This window comes from Fukomys damarensis, unplaced genomic scaffold (genome assembly GCF_012274545.1).
Source record: "Fukomys damarensis isolate Sample0158 unplaced genomic scaffold, DMR_v1.0_HiC HiC_scaffold_18, whole genome shotgun sequence".
In the NCBI taxonomy this organism is placed as follows: domain Eukaryota; kingdom Metazoa; phylum Chordata; class Mammalia; order Rodentia; family Bathyergidae; genus Fukomys; species Fukomys damarensis.
Genome location: NW_022900930.1, coordinates 42,094,396 through 42,106,288, shown reverse-complemented (window position 1 = coordinate 42,106,288; position 11,893 = coordinate 42,094,396). Strand labels below are relative to the sequence as shown.

At 44.3% G+C, this 11,893-nt stretch overlaps 1 long non-coding RNA gene across 1 annotated transcript in view; it reads left to right on the top strand.

Annotated features, from left to right (window-relative positions):
• Positions 1–3,485, top strand: part of LOC104862541 — an 8,336-nt gene extending 4,851 nt beyond the window's left edge. The window contains exon 3 of the long non-coding RNA XR_780355.1: positions 3,002–3,485. This is a non-coding gene — a long non-coding RNA (uncharacterized LOC104862541). The remainder of the gene's footprint in view (positions 1–3,001) is intronic.
• The last annotated feature ends 8,408 nt before the right edge of the window (positions 3,486–11,893 follow it).

Here is an 11,893-nt window from a genome sequence, read left to right as displayed (position 1 = left end):
TTGAGATAGTGTCTCACTATGTAGTTGAGACTGACCTGGAATTCATTATGTAGTCCAGGCTGGTCTTGAACTCAGAGCGATCCTCCTGCCTCAGCCTCCAGAGTGCTTGGATTACAGGTGTGCACCACCACCCCCGGCTCCATTTTGTTTCTTCTCTAGACAACTCCAATCTCACGTTATATACTATTTTATTGTTTCTTATCTTACAAGAACATGAGTTCTTGTTTTATTGATAATTGATTATCACGTTATTGTGTAGCAGAGGTTGATAAACTTTTTAAGTAACTGGCCAGATAATAAGTATTTTAGGGTTATAAGCTACAGTTAGAATAATAAAATTCTGCCATTAGAGTATACAAGAAGCTGTAGAGACCACTTCACCAAATCAGTGTGCCTGTGTTTCGGTAAAACTTTATTTACAAAAATAATTAGAAGTTGGGGATTTAGCTCAGTGGTTCCATCGCCTGCTTCGCAAGCACAAGGTCCCAAGTTTGATTCCCGGTACAAAAACAAAACAAAAGAAAAAACACCAAAAACCCAAAAATAATTAGAGGACAACTTATAGTGTTTTTTCCTCTGTGTCTGCTGGTGGTTTTGAGTGTAGGGAGAAGGGAAATATTTTTATTCTAAAAATAATTTTGCTGGACAGTAAGGCATTGTTATATGGGGCTGGGGATGTAGCTCAGTGGCACTGCACCTGCCTGGCAAGTGCAAGGTCCTGAGGTCAATCCCCAGTACCCCCCTAAAAAAAAAGAAAGAAAGAAAAGAAAGAAAGTAAATGAAGTTTCATTTCAGTTTTTTAAAACCTGGAAATACAGAAGTGTGTCTCTTTTATTTTGGGACACCAGTCCCATGTACTGTGGATCTGGCACTCTGCTGAGCTGGGCTGCTGGGCAGTTCCACATGACCTGGCTGATGTGTGGCTATGAGACATTAGGTCCAAAGTGTGACACAACTTGCTCAAAGACACAGAAAATACTAGTCTTAGAGATGGGCCTTGAACATAGATCTTTTTGAAAAACATGTTTTTGTTAAGGTGAAGTTCACAAAGCATAAAATTACACATTTTAAAGTAAACATGCAGTGACATTTTATACATTCACTATATTCAGCCACCACCTTTGTTTAGCTCAAAAGCATTTTTAGGAAGCTATGTTCCTGCTAACAAGTCACTTCTCATTCTCGCATCACTCCAGCCCCTGGAAGCCACCAATTTTCTTTCTTTCTGGTTCTATGGATTTATTTGTTCTGGAATATTTCATGTGAATGGAATTATACAATACATAATGCTTTGTGTCTGGCTTCCTTTACTTTGCATAATATTTTTATGTCTATCCGCATTGTAGCATACATCAGTACTTTATTTCTTTCTTTGGCTAAGAATATTTCAGTATATATGCCGTTTGTCTATCCATTTATCTGCTGATGATTATTTGGGCTGTTTGCACCTTGCACAGTTGGGACTAGTGCTCTGATGAAGTCATGTATAGACACATTTGTCTGGGGCCCTGTTTCTAATCCTTTGGGGTTGCATCCTAGGTGTAGGATTGCTGAACCATATGGTTATTCTATGTTTAACTCTCTGAGGAAATGCCAAACTTTTCCCTAGAGGCTGAACCATTTTAGATTTAAAGTCTGAGGGTTCCATTTTTTCCCTATCCTTGCTAACACTTGTTATATTTTCTGGGCTTTTTTGTGAACAGAGATTTTTGTTTTTAGTGCTGTTATCTTCTGAGGTTGTAAGATTTGTCTTACATTTTTCACTTGTTTGATTTTTGTAATTATAGTATCAGGCATATTTCAAGGCACATGATCCATTATCATTAAATATTTTATTGAGATAATTTATTCTAATAATATGGATTTTGATGCGTGTTTGCAGATTTTTGTGACAGTCTAATTTCAAAATATTGTTAAACAGAGTTAGTTGTAACTTATTTTAAAGTTGAAAAGTTGCATTTGAAATAACAGCTGAATCCCTTTAAAACACTTGTTCCAGGAGAAACAGGAAGGCCAAATGCCCATCTGCTAGGGTTGATGTGGAGGTGTTTACTTCCTCGCGTAGGGTGTTGGACAGGATGGTAGCCAATGTCCTTTCCAACTACATTTTTTAAAATTAGATTTTGAATATTCATAGAAGGCTTTCTGAGAATGTATAAAACCCTGGGAATATTATAATGCTGCATTTTAAAAGCCATGTTTGCTATGTTACCACCTTCCAGAAGAATGGGAGCTGCTGTCCAAGACTCCAACCAAGAGTACTGAGGCTCACCACTAAGTGACTTGCAGTTGGCCTCCCCCACCCGTCAGCAGAGTATTCCAGACCATCCCTGGGCCCTGGCAGTGGTTAGCTGGCCCATCTCTTCAGAATCTGAAACCTCACAAATATGCCAGCAAAACCATAAGCCAGGCTTATGGTGCCCAGGGCTGACACTGCCCCCATCGAGAGAGACGTGCCTGCCTCCCTTTTCCCTCGGCAGCTGGCCTCCAGCCTGATGCACTTGGACCCATCCTTGAAGTCACCCCTGGGTTGTTGTGAAGAAATACCAGTGCTCTGTGTGTTTTTTCCCCTTTGGCAGACAGATGGGCACCGCACACCCAATGAGGACATTTTAGAAGGGAATCTTCACTGGGGTTGACATTGAGGGCTCTCCCAAAGGAGGTGATCACAGAAAAGCCCCTTTTTAATCCGGGCTGGCACCTACCTCTCCTGATGAACAGTGCTACAAATCAAGTAGGCCTTTTGCAATATATACATATGGAATGAGGTTTATTTATGAGTAGGAAGAAACCTATAAAGAAGAGTTATTAAGTCCAGGAGGAACTGATTTATGCTATAGTAAAATTCAGACTATAGTTCAGCTGGGGAATGGCAGCCTCTGACAGGTGTCCATGAATAAATCCCCTTCTTCTGAAGCCTTTTGCTCGCCGCTGGTCAAATTTTCAGGTGGCTTTGGAATCTGCCCTTCCTGCCCTTCTTGTTTCCGTCTTTCCTTGGCAGGAGATGGGAGGAGAACCACACAGCAGCTGGCTTTGAGGAAGTCTTCGGCTTTCATCACCCTGCTGGGGCTTTTTGGAGCCCTAATACTGAGCTGTTTACCTTCTGGCTGTTGGAGATGGGCTGGGAGATCTGAGGAAGCCAGGGTAGGTGTCAGCAGAGATACCTGGTTTCTGTCAATAAACACGCAGAATCGCAGCATCCCCTGGAGCTGGAGGCTACAGAGTCCTGCCTTTCAAGACAGTTGGGAGGAACTGTTTAATGAGATTTTGGCCTCTAGCAGCCATGGCCTTTAAGAAGCTCAACATACTCAGATATTTGGTCCATAACTGCACCTAGGGATGCAGCGGTGGCAGTCTGTCCTCTGTGGATGCACACAAATAGGGCTTCCTCAGCTGCCAGACTTGTCTGCATTCAGGTGGGGCACAATGTCCTTCCGGCACCCACTGCAATGGCTTGTGTCTGCATGGATAATTGCTCAGAAAACACAGACTGGCTTCTGTTAAATGGAATTGTGGTTCTGAATGAATAAACATGGCTAGGACTGATCCATCTCCCATCTGTCTGTCTGTCTATCTATCTATCCATCTATCATCTGTCATCTTAATACCATTACTTATTGTCTAACTCTGTATTTTTTAACACACGTAGAAATACAAAGTCCATGACCAAAGTCCCATTATAAAACCAGATCAAATGGAAATTTGTGGTTAACTACAATCCTTTCTTTTTGAAAACAACTTGATATATACTTTCACTGATAAAATCCGTGGTGAATATCATACATATAGATGCCCCTTAAGAGGCGTCAGGTGACCATCATATTAGCCTGCTAGAATCTTGCATCTGCATTCCCACAGGGAAGGATTAAAATGCACAAACCCCATCTACTCATGTCTCTGAGGCTTTTGTGAGAAAGGATAAGAGGTGGTCTTGATTACTCCAAGCATCTGCTCTCAGTACTCTCAAACATCAGTCCAATAATGATGCCCCATCCAGAAAGAATGGAAGAGTCTGCGTTCTGGTGTATGGGGACGGGAGTGCTGACTCTAGGACCTTGGCCTGGTCATAGTTGATCAACTCTCAGAATGAGCCATTTCTCCAACTCTTCTTCTCACTCCGAGGAAAGCTAGGAAGTCACTACAAATTCTACTGTTTCTGTCACTCAGAACCAGAGAAGGGAGGCCTTTTCTGTTCTCAACTATAAACTCAGTATGAGAGCAGAAAATGTGCATGACTCCCATGTAGGAGTCTATTCCCTAGGAGTAAGAAAGAGAGATACAGATCCACGGTATGAAACAAAATGGATAAATCCACAGAATTCTAGGTCGTAAGCACAGTTTTGAATGTGTCTAGCAGGTGTCCTGTTTCCATCTGTGAAATGGGGAAAACTCAGACATAAACCATTTCCCAAGCACCTTTTGGGTATCTTTGCTCCTATCTAAATCCACTGAGCAGATCATCTGCAGTTCTTGGTCTCCGGTAATCTTTCTGTAGCCCCCCAGGCACAACTAAACTCCTCTCTTGTTAAGAGCCTCTATGTCACTCATTATCTCTTCTATAACATCTCACATGTAGTTGTTTTTCTCTTAAAGTTTCTCATGTTTAAGTATTAATATTCCAGCGATGGTGAGAGCAGACTCCTGTCACATATTCCTATCTCTAAATGCCCTGTGATCCTTCATCCATGCTGGGTATGGGATGAATGAGGTGTCGGTCTTGGTCTTGGCACTGTCCCTCCATGGTCAGAGGTCTGAACTGCATCAAATACAACCCATTGTTCTCATGAAGGCCCTGCTCCATTGTGGTAGGAAGTCTCCGTGCTAGGAAGATGGGATTAACAGTGATGTGCTTGCCTTGTGAATGATACAACTCTCTGCCACATTCCTAAACCAGGCTCTTGCTTGGAAGGGTGCCAGAGGACTATCAGCGAGAACAGAGGTGCTGGAGTGCATGAGCAAAGGGAAGAAGAATGGTGAAGATAAGGTCAGAGAGTTCCTCAAAACCAGGCTGTGGTGGGCTTTATATTGGATTCTATGTAGCAGAAACTTCTGGAAAATTTTGAAGAGGGGAGCGATTCTATGACCAGTCTTAGAAAGAACTCAAGAGTTCTTTCCCCTTTACTCTTTCCCAATCTTCCAGGATCTGGGTAGCTTGGGTAGAGCAGCAGCCCCTTGCTTTCATTCCTATCTCCACAGGCCAGTGGTTCACCAAGCACAAAAGCGATGCTCTGTGGGAAAGCCCAGTCCCAGGAAAACCACATTAATTCATTTTGTTTTCTAACCCATCCTTTTTGTGATTGATTGCATTATTATTTTTTGTTGTTGTTGATGCTGGCATTCACACATCCCCTTTAAATATATGGGGTCTTTGAACTGTTTGGAAGGATTTCCTCTGGAAAGGAAACTTTTTCTAAATCCGTACACACTATGTTACTAAAACCAGCATGGACAGCCAACCAGAGAGGTGGAAGGTAGCCCTGGGATTTTAGTGGAGGATACCGGGGAGGGTAGCCGGGAAGAGTACAAAGAGATGCATTTCATCAGTAGAAATTTCAAGTGCCACTGGAGGCGTTGCGGCTGTACGTCCTTCTGCACAAGATGTGAGGAGCCGAGACCTCTGCCTGGGAGCCTGTGCAGCTCTAGGAAGACGAGCTATGCACAGACCTCTCCACCAAGGCCAACAGAGTGTTTCTGCCTCCCGACTCTGCTGCTCTCCTCTTCATCACTTGATGGCCCAGTGGCCTGGCAATCTCTCCCCTTCAGCCCTGGCAGGGATAGCATTCTTTAGAGGCGAACTTACAGTTTAATTTCTAGGCTCACCCAGGCATGCACTGGGCCACATAGGTTCCGATAATGAAATATTGGTGGCGCATATTTGATAGTGTTCCCTACGTGCCTGGACACAGCCTCAGTGGAGAGAATGCATTCCCATGGGGGGCTGCACCTCGTCTGTCTGGGGCTGGGGACGGGTGGGGGTTCGGGACTTGGCTTGCTGAGTTCTTCGTGTCCACATGGAAGCCCCTCCTCTAAGTGAGGGACCTTGGTTCCTTCTGAGCCTCCTCCCCTGGGCAAATGTGCAGGGATGGGGAGTCAAGAAGAGAGAAAAAGAACTGTTCCCATGTCTCACTCTGCTTTAAACGGAGATCCTACAGAGAATGGTATTTCTCTCACTGCAGTTTCCCAGTGACAATGGGGTCAAAGAAAGCATTTTTCAAAAAGAGCTTCTCTTCTCAATTTATGGCGGAGCATCCAGTAGCAAGCAGCAAAATGAAATAGGTCTCTGTTATCTCTCCCCAAAAAAGAGACAGCCCGTACAAGGGAAAGAGATAATTCCCGTCTGGCTTTTATATGCCTCATAAAATGCATTGTGCAGGCATGTAAAATATATGGGACTGGGCAGGCACATGAAGTGTGGAAAGGTACGGCATCCGGCTCGGCCCACTTGTGGAAGACAGCAACGCGGAAGGCTTTTCTTTTTTTTCCTTTTTGAGACTAACATTATGGACAATGAGAAGTCCACAAACGTAGTGTTTGTATTGATTCCCCCTGGCAGATGAAAACAGGGAGTATAAAAATTAAGCAGAGGATAATACTATGAAAAATACTTCCTTTTTTCTCTCATTTCTCTCATTTGTGTCTCAGCTCTTGCCGTGCTGGGACACCGCTCACACCATGCTAGTGCTTGGGAGAAGGGTCCCTCCTCTCCTAGGATCTTACTGTATTTTTTCTGTCTGGTGAGCTTCTGTTCGTGGCATTTGTCTCATCACATAAGCCAACTGTGCACACACATGTGTATTGTGTCATTTCGGTCCCTGCCACTCAAGGGACTTGCTGTTGGTGTTCTCTTTGGAAGTAACCTTGTGAGCACTTATGACAAATATGCAGCCGACTTGGGGGTGCAGAACTTGGGATGTGCTGCAGGTGCCTGGGACCTGTATTAGATGCCTGATCTGTACAATGCCTCCCAGCATGTTCTCTCCACTTCAGTCAAAGGGAACTGAGGAAGTTTAAGTGGCGAGGCCCATAGTTTGGATCTGTAAAATTCCTCCAAAGTTCCGTGTTTTTCTTTGTAGCAGTGTTGGTAGGCGATGGACCTTTTGAGGAGTGAGACATCACAGGAAGTCCTTAGGTCCATGGAAGCATATCTCCAAGGGGATTAGAGGACGCCAGCTCCTTCCTCACTCTTATTTGCTTCGTGGTTTGTGATGCCAGCAAGCTTGTGTGCTCCTCCCGTGATGTGCTGACTGAGGATAGCTGCTCTTGAAGTGTAACCTGAAAACCATGAGCCAAAATAAACCCTTTCCTTTCATAAGTCAAGTATTTTGGGTGGTTTGTTATAGTGATGGAAAACTAACTAAGATGGTGATACACAACAAATTATCCCCAAGGATTAGCTGAGAAATGAGGGTTTTAGAAGGAAAACAGCTGGTTTCTGAGAACAAGGCCAATAGGTTTGGGACTGAAGTGTCTGTTTTCAGAACTAAAATCCAAGGATGAGGACATCCAGGTTCCTGATTCAACAGAGAAGCGTGGTGATGATGGATGAGAGAATGAATAGACATTTTTGCCTCCTCCTTTCTTCTTTCTCTTTATCTCTGCTTCCTTTTCTTCCTTGCACATGTAATTGTGAGAAATCCACATGCACAGACCCCTATACTGTGATTCAAATGCAGTGCACTCAAGTCTTGTAGGGATCAATGTTTATTTGATTCTTTAAATCTCTAATACAGTGATTCCCCAAAGTAGGCAACTTTGCATAAGAGCAATTTACAGTGGCTGTTTGCTCTGGTTTGAATTTGTCTTCAAAGTTTCTGTGATGGAAACTACTTACTCCCCAAATCCATATGTAAGTGATATTTGGGGCAACTAGAATTAGATGAGGTCTTGGGGTAAAGCCCCTCATGATGTCATAAGTGTCTGTAGAAGAGGAAGAGAGTCCTGAGCTGCCACACTGTTCTGTCTTGCTGCCATATGGTTCCCTCTTCCACGTCATGATGCAGCCTTACCAATGCTGCAGATGCAGACACCATGTTACTGGACTTCCTAAACTCCAGGACCATGAGCCAACTAAAGCTTTATTCTTTATAAATTCCCAGGTCTTGGATGTTTTGAGATGAAAATAGAAAGTGACTTTAGGTCAACAGCATTGGAATATCAAAGGCTGGAGTCTAGTAGTATGTATTTTTAAGGTTACATGGGTTTTCTCATGAGCAGTCAGTGCGGAAAGCACTGCTGTACTCCACTTCTGTGTTCCCAGAAGGTGTCAGCTGCTCCAATTCTGTATAAGGGCCAGGATTTGCAATAGGGCAGAGCTTGGTTCCATAAAGTGCAAGAATTGTCAGGTGCAGACATTCCCCCAGACCAGGCTCTTCACTTCCAGCATGCATAGGACAGGGGCACTGAGTTTTCAGGGGTTAAGTGTGACCACAAGTAATAATAAGTGCAAATATGATTCCTACGTCACAGTGGGTCCTGCTCTCTGTCCTCTGCTATGTGTCTCCATCTCTGGATCTCTCTTCCTGTTTCTCGCTGCTACCCCAGTAGGTGCTGTCTTCCGTCTGCTCTACCATCCCGTGAGCACTCTTTCCATCCTCCTTCCACCCTCCGTCTTCCCTGGCTCTTTACTCTGCCGGTGCACGTGCTTGGACCAACCACCCTTACAATATCTTCCCGTGGAATCGCTCTTCTCTTCAGCCTCTACCACTGGACTCATCTCCCTTCCTTTACCAACAGACTGTTGAAAACAGAAGCTTTCTTCTCTGCATCATTTTCTCTCCATCCCCCATTCTAGATTCTTAAAGACTGCAGGACGAGATCTATACCCTACACCAAAACTGCTCCCAAAAAGTTAATCCATGGTCATGGTTGGACAATCAACAGCCCCCTTTAATCGCTCTGCCATTGTCCTTTCCTCTCAGCAGCACCCAATACAACAAGTTGGCTGCATTATCATTTTCACTCTGCCTGGTTTCCAATGCCAGTTCTGTAGAGATGCTGTTGGCTCTCTGGCTGTCTGGAGATCCGGTTCTTCATTAACTCCTCTCTATGTGTATCTCTCCACTTGCCATAAGGGAACCTCAGACTCAGCACACTTGGCTGTAGCTATCAGAGCATCTTCTTTTGCTGTATCAGTTTGTGTCCTTTCGGCTATGGATAATGAAAGGCTAAACTAAAAATAGCTTTAATAGTAATGCAATTTTATTATTTTACCTTACCAATAAATGTGGGGACAGATGCGTCCTAGGTTTGGTTCACTGAGTGCTTCAAGGGACTAGGTTCTTCCTATCTGTTTGCAACCTGAAGATACTGACTTGATTTTTGTGAACTGGTTCTCCTTTGGGTCCCAAGACACTGACAGTATTTCCAGATGATGTGTGAAGATGTGATGTCAAAAGTCAGAGAAACGGACTGTTCCTCTTAGAATATCTCTTCTGAAGAGCTAGGAAGATCCATTGCAATTGGCTTCTGAGATAGCTCATATTTTGGGGGTATGGGGTGAAGATAGAATCCCATTATATATCCTGTCTAAATCCCTCCTTGACAAGGGGATAAGAAGACCTTATTGCTTTAGCTTCAAATCTAGTGTTTGGCCTCTCTGTAATGTTAGTGACAAGGAAATGGACTGAGGTGACTGTTGTATGTAACCAAGAAGGCTGGTCATCACCACAGCCACTTAAACAACAAGCCCTTCCAGTTTCTATCCGTGCTATTGGTGCTCTACTCACTCCAGCCTGAAGCACACCTACATCTCTCTCCCTCTCTATTCAAATCACACAGTGTTCCTTCCATTTCCTGATGCTGGCATTCAGTCCTGTGCCTCTCCCTGATGCTGTTCTCTAAGCCTGGAACCAGGCACCTCCTTTTATTATCTGTCAACATTTTATCAGAGACTTAACTTGGAAAATGGTGGGAGAGGGCCAAGTACTGCGGCTTGAGTGGCCTCTTGTACCTCTACTGTACTCGGGGCATACTTCTAGCACAGCTCTATTACCCTCTTGACAATTCTTACTGGGGACTGCGCTTTCTTTGAGGGCAGAAAGCTTGCTGATTAACTGTTTTATGCTCGGTGCTGAGCCAGTGTCAACACATAACGGTTTTCAATCAGTGTATTTCTGGTAAAAGAATGAGGAAACGGGTTTGATGTAGACAGTCATACCTGGGTAGGTTATAGTGCAGAGTCGGTCCATTCTATGTTCCTAGTATACACACGCACACACACACACACACACACACACACACACACACACACACAACCTCCACTGATTCTTCAGACACTTTCAGATTCTGCAGATAACTAGGACCAGTAAAGAAACACTGATTCTTCAGACACTTTCAGATTCTGCAGATAACTAGGACCAGTAAAGAAGCTTGACTTTTCCAAAGCCTGCCTCATGAACAAGGAAGCACTTGGATGAGATAATATTTGGAAGACAACTTCCAAGAGAATGGCAGTGTGGAAAATGACCTGGTAAGGTTATTTTTATCTCATAAAGGTCACATTCGCTAATAGTTCCTGAGGTCACAAACCTTAAGAAAACCTTACCAGCTGCTGCAGTCAACCTTAGCAATAAAGGAACCTCTTAGAACAAATAACTTGAGCAATACAATTTTGGGTGCTTCAGATGAAGACCTGCCTCAATGTGATGGACCATATTTTGTAGCAAGGACCCCCACTCTGCACATCTGTCAGTGTGGCTCTGCTGCCCTGAGGCTGAGCCCCTAAATGGATGGTGGGCCCTGTTGAAATGTGAGGCAGTGACCTCAGGAGCCCAGCAGGACCCACGAGGCAGCCTGCTTTCATTGAGTCAGTTGTTGAAGGTCAGGCTAATGGCACCGGGAGAACCCCGCTGCCCTTGTGTGGCTCTTCAGCTTGCAAGCTCTCCCTAGGCTGGCCAGCCATGGCTACTGTGTGGCAGGTCTATTTGCACTAATACATCACTCTGCCTCAGCTTATTGGGAAGGAACTACCGGGGACCATTTTTCCTTTAAAGTTTCTTTTGCCCATAGTGGGCACTTGAGAGTCTGTGGCCCACATTCCCTTCCCCAGCCCTCCAGGACTAATGATGTGGTTAGGAAATATGAGCACCGGTCAAAAGGGAGCAAGACAAGTGAATGGCAAGCAGTGAATTTGGGGTGCCCTTCCCACACCGGCCATTTACATTCTCCTTATCTCTTGCGCACCTTCATTCCCCTCCCCTCTCACAGGTGCTCAGCATCTCAACCCGAATACTGTTTTCAGGATGGAACCTGATCAGTACCTCTAACATCTGAGCATGTTTGGAGCCCTTCTAGTACGCTATCAGGAACACCTGTCAATTAAATCTGCTATCATTTATGAAATGGAAGCTGCCATTTCCTGTTTAGGCTTCAGGCTACAGCGAGTAGATAAACTATGAATACACACACACACACACACACACACACACACACCCCTGCAAAATCAAAGCTCTGATATTTTGTAGCCTTTGATCATCAGGAGATAGAAAAGACATTCTCAGCACCTGTATTTTGCAGGAAAATAAACCGAGGTTCCGGGTGGCTAAATGATTTGTGTAAGTCACAGGGGGGGTCCAGACAAGATTCCTAGCCTTGGTGTTTAGTTTGGCATTTTTGTTACTTTAAGTGGGGATGAATCCAACTGGAAGAATATTTCACAGCCATTGGATGGTAGATTTCCAACCATCGCCACCCTCCAGGCCAGATCCCCAAAGTGACAAATCTGCATGTGACCTGATCCTCCTGTTTGCCAGGCCTATGTCCCATTAAGGGTACTAGGAGCGCTGCTAGTCGCCATAGCCAGCCAACTGTATAGGATCTTTTCTACCCAAACCAGCCAGCTTTTCACCAGCATTTGAGAACAAAGAGATTTCCCCATCCCTCTAAATCTTTAACT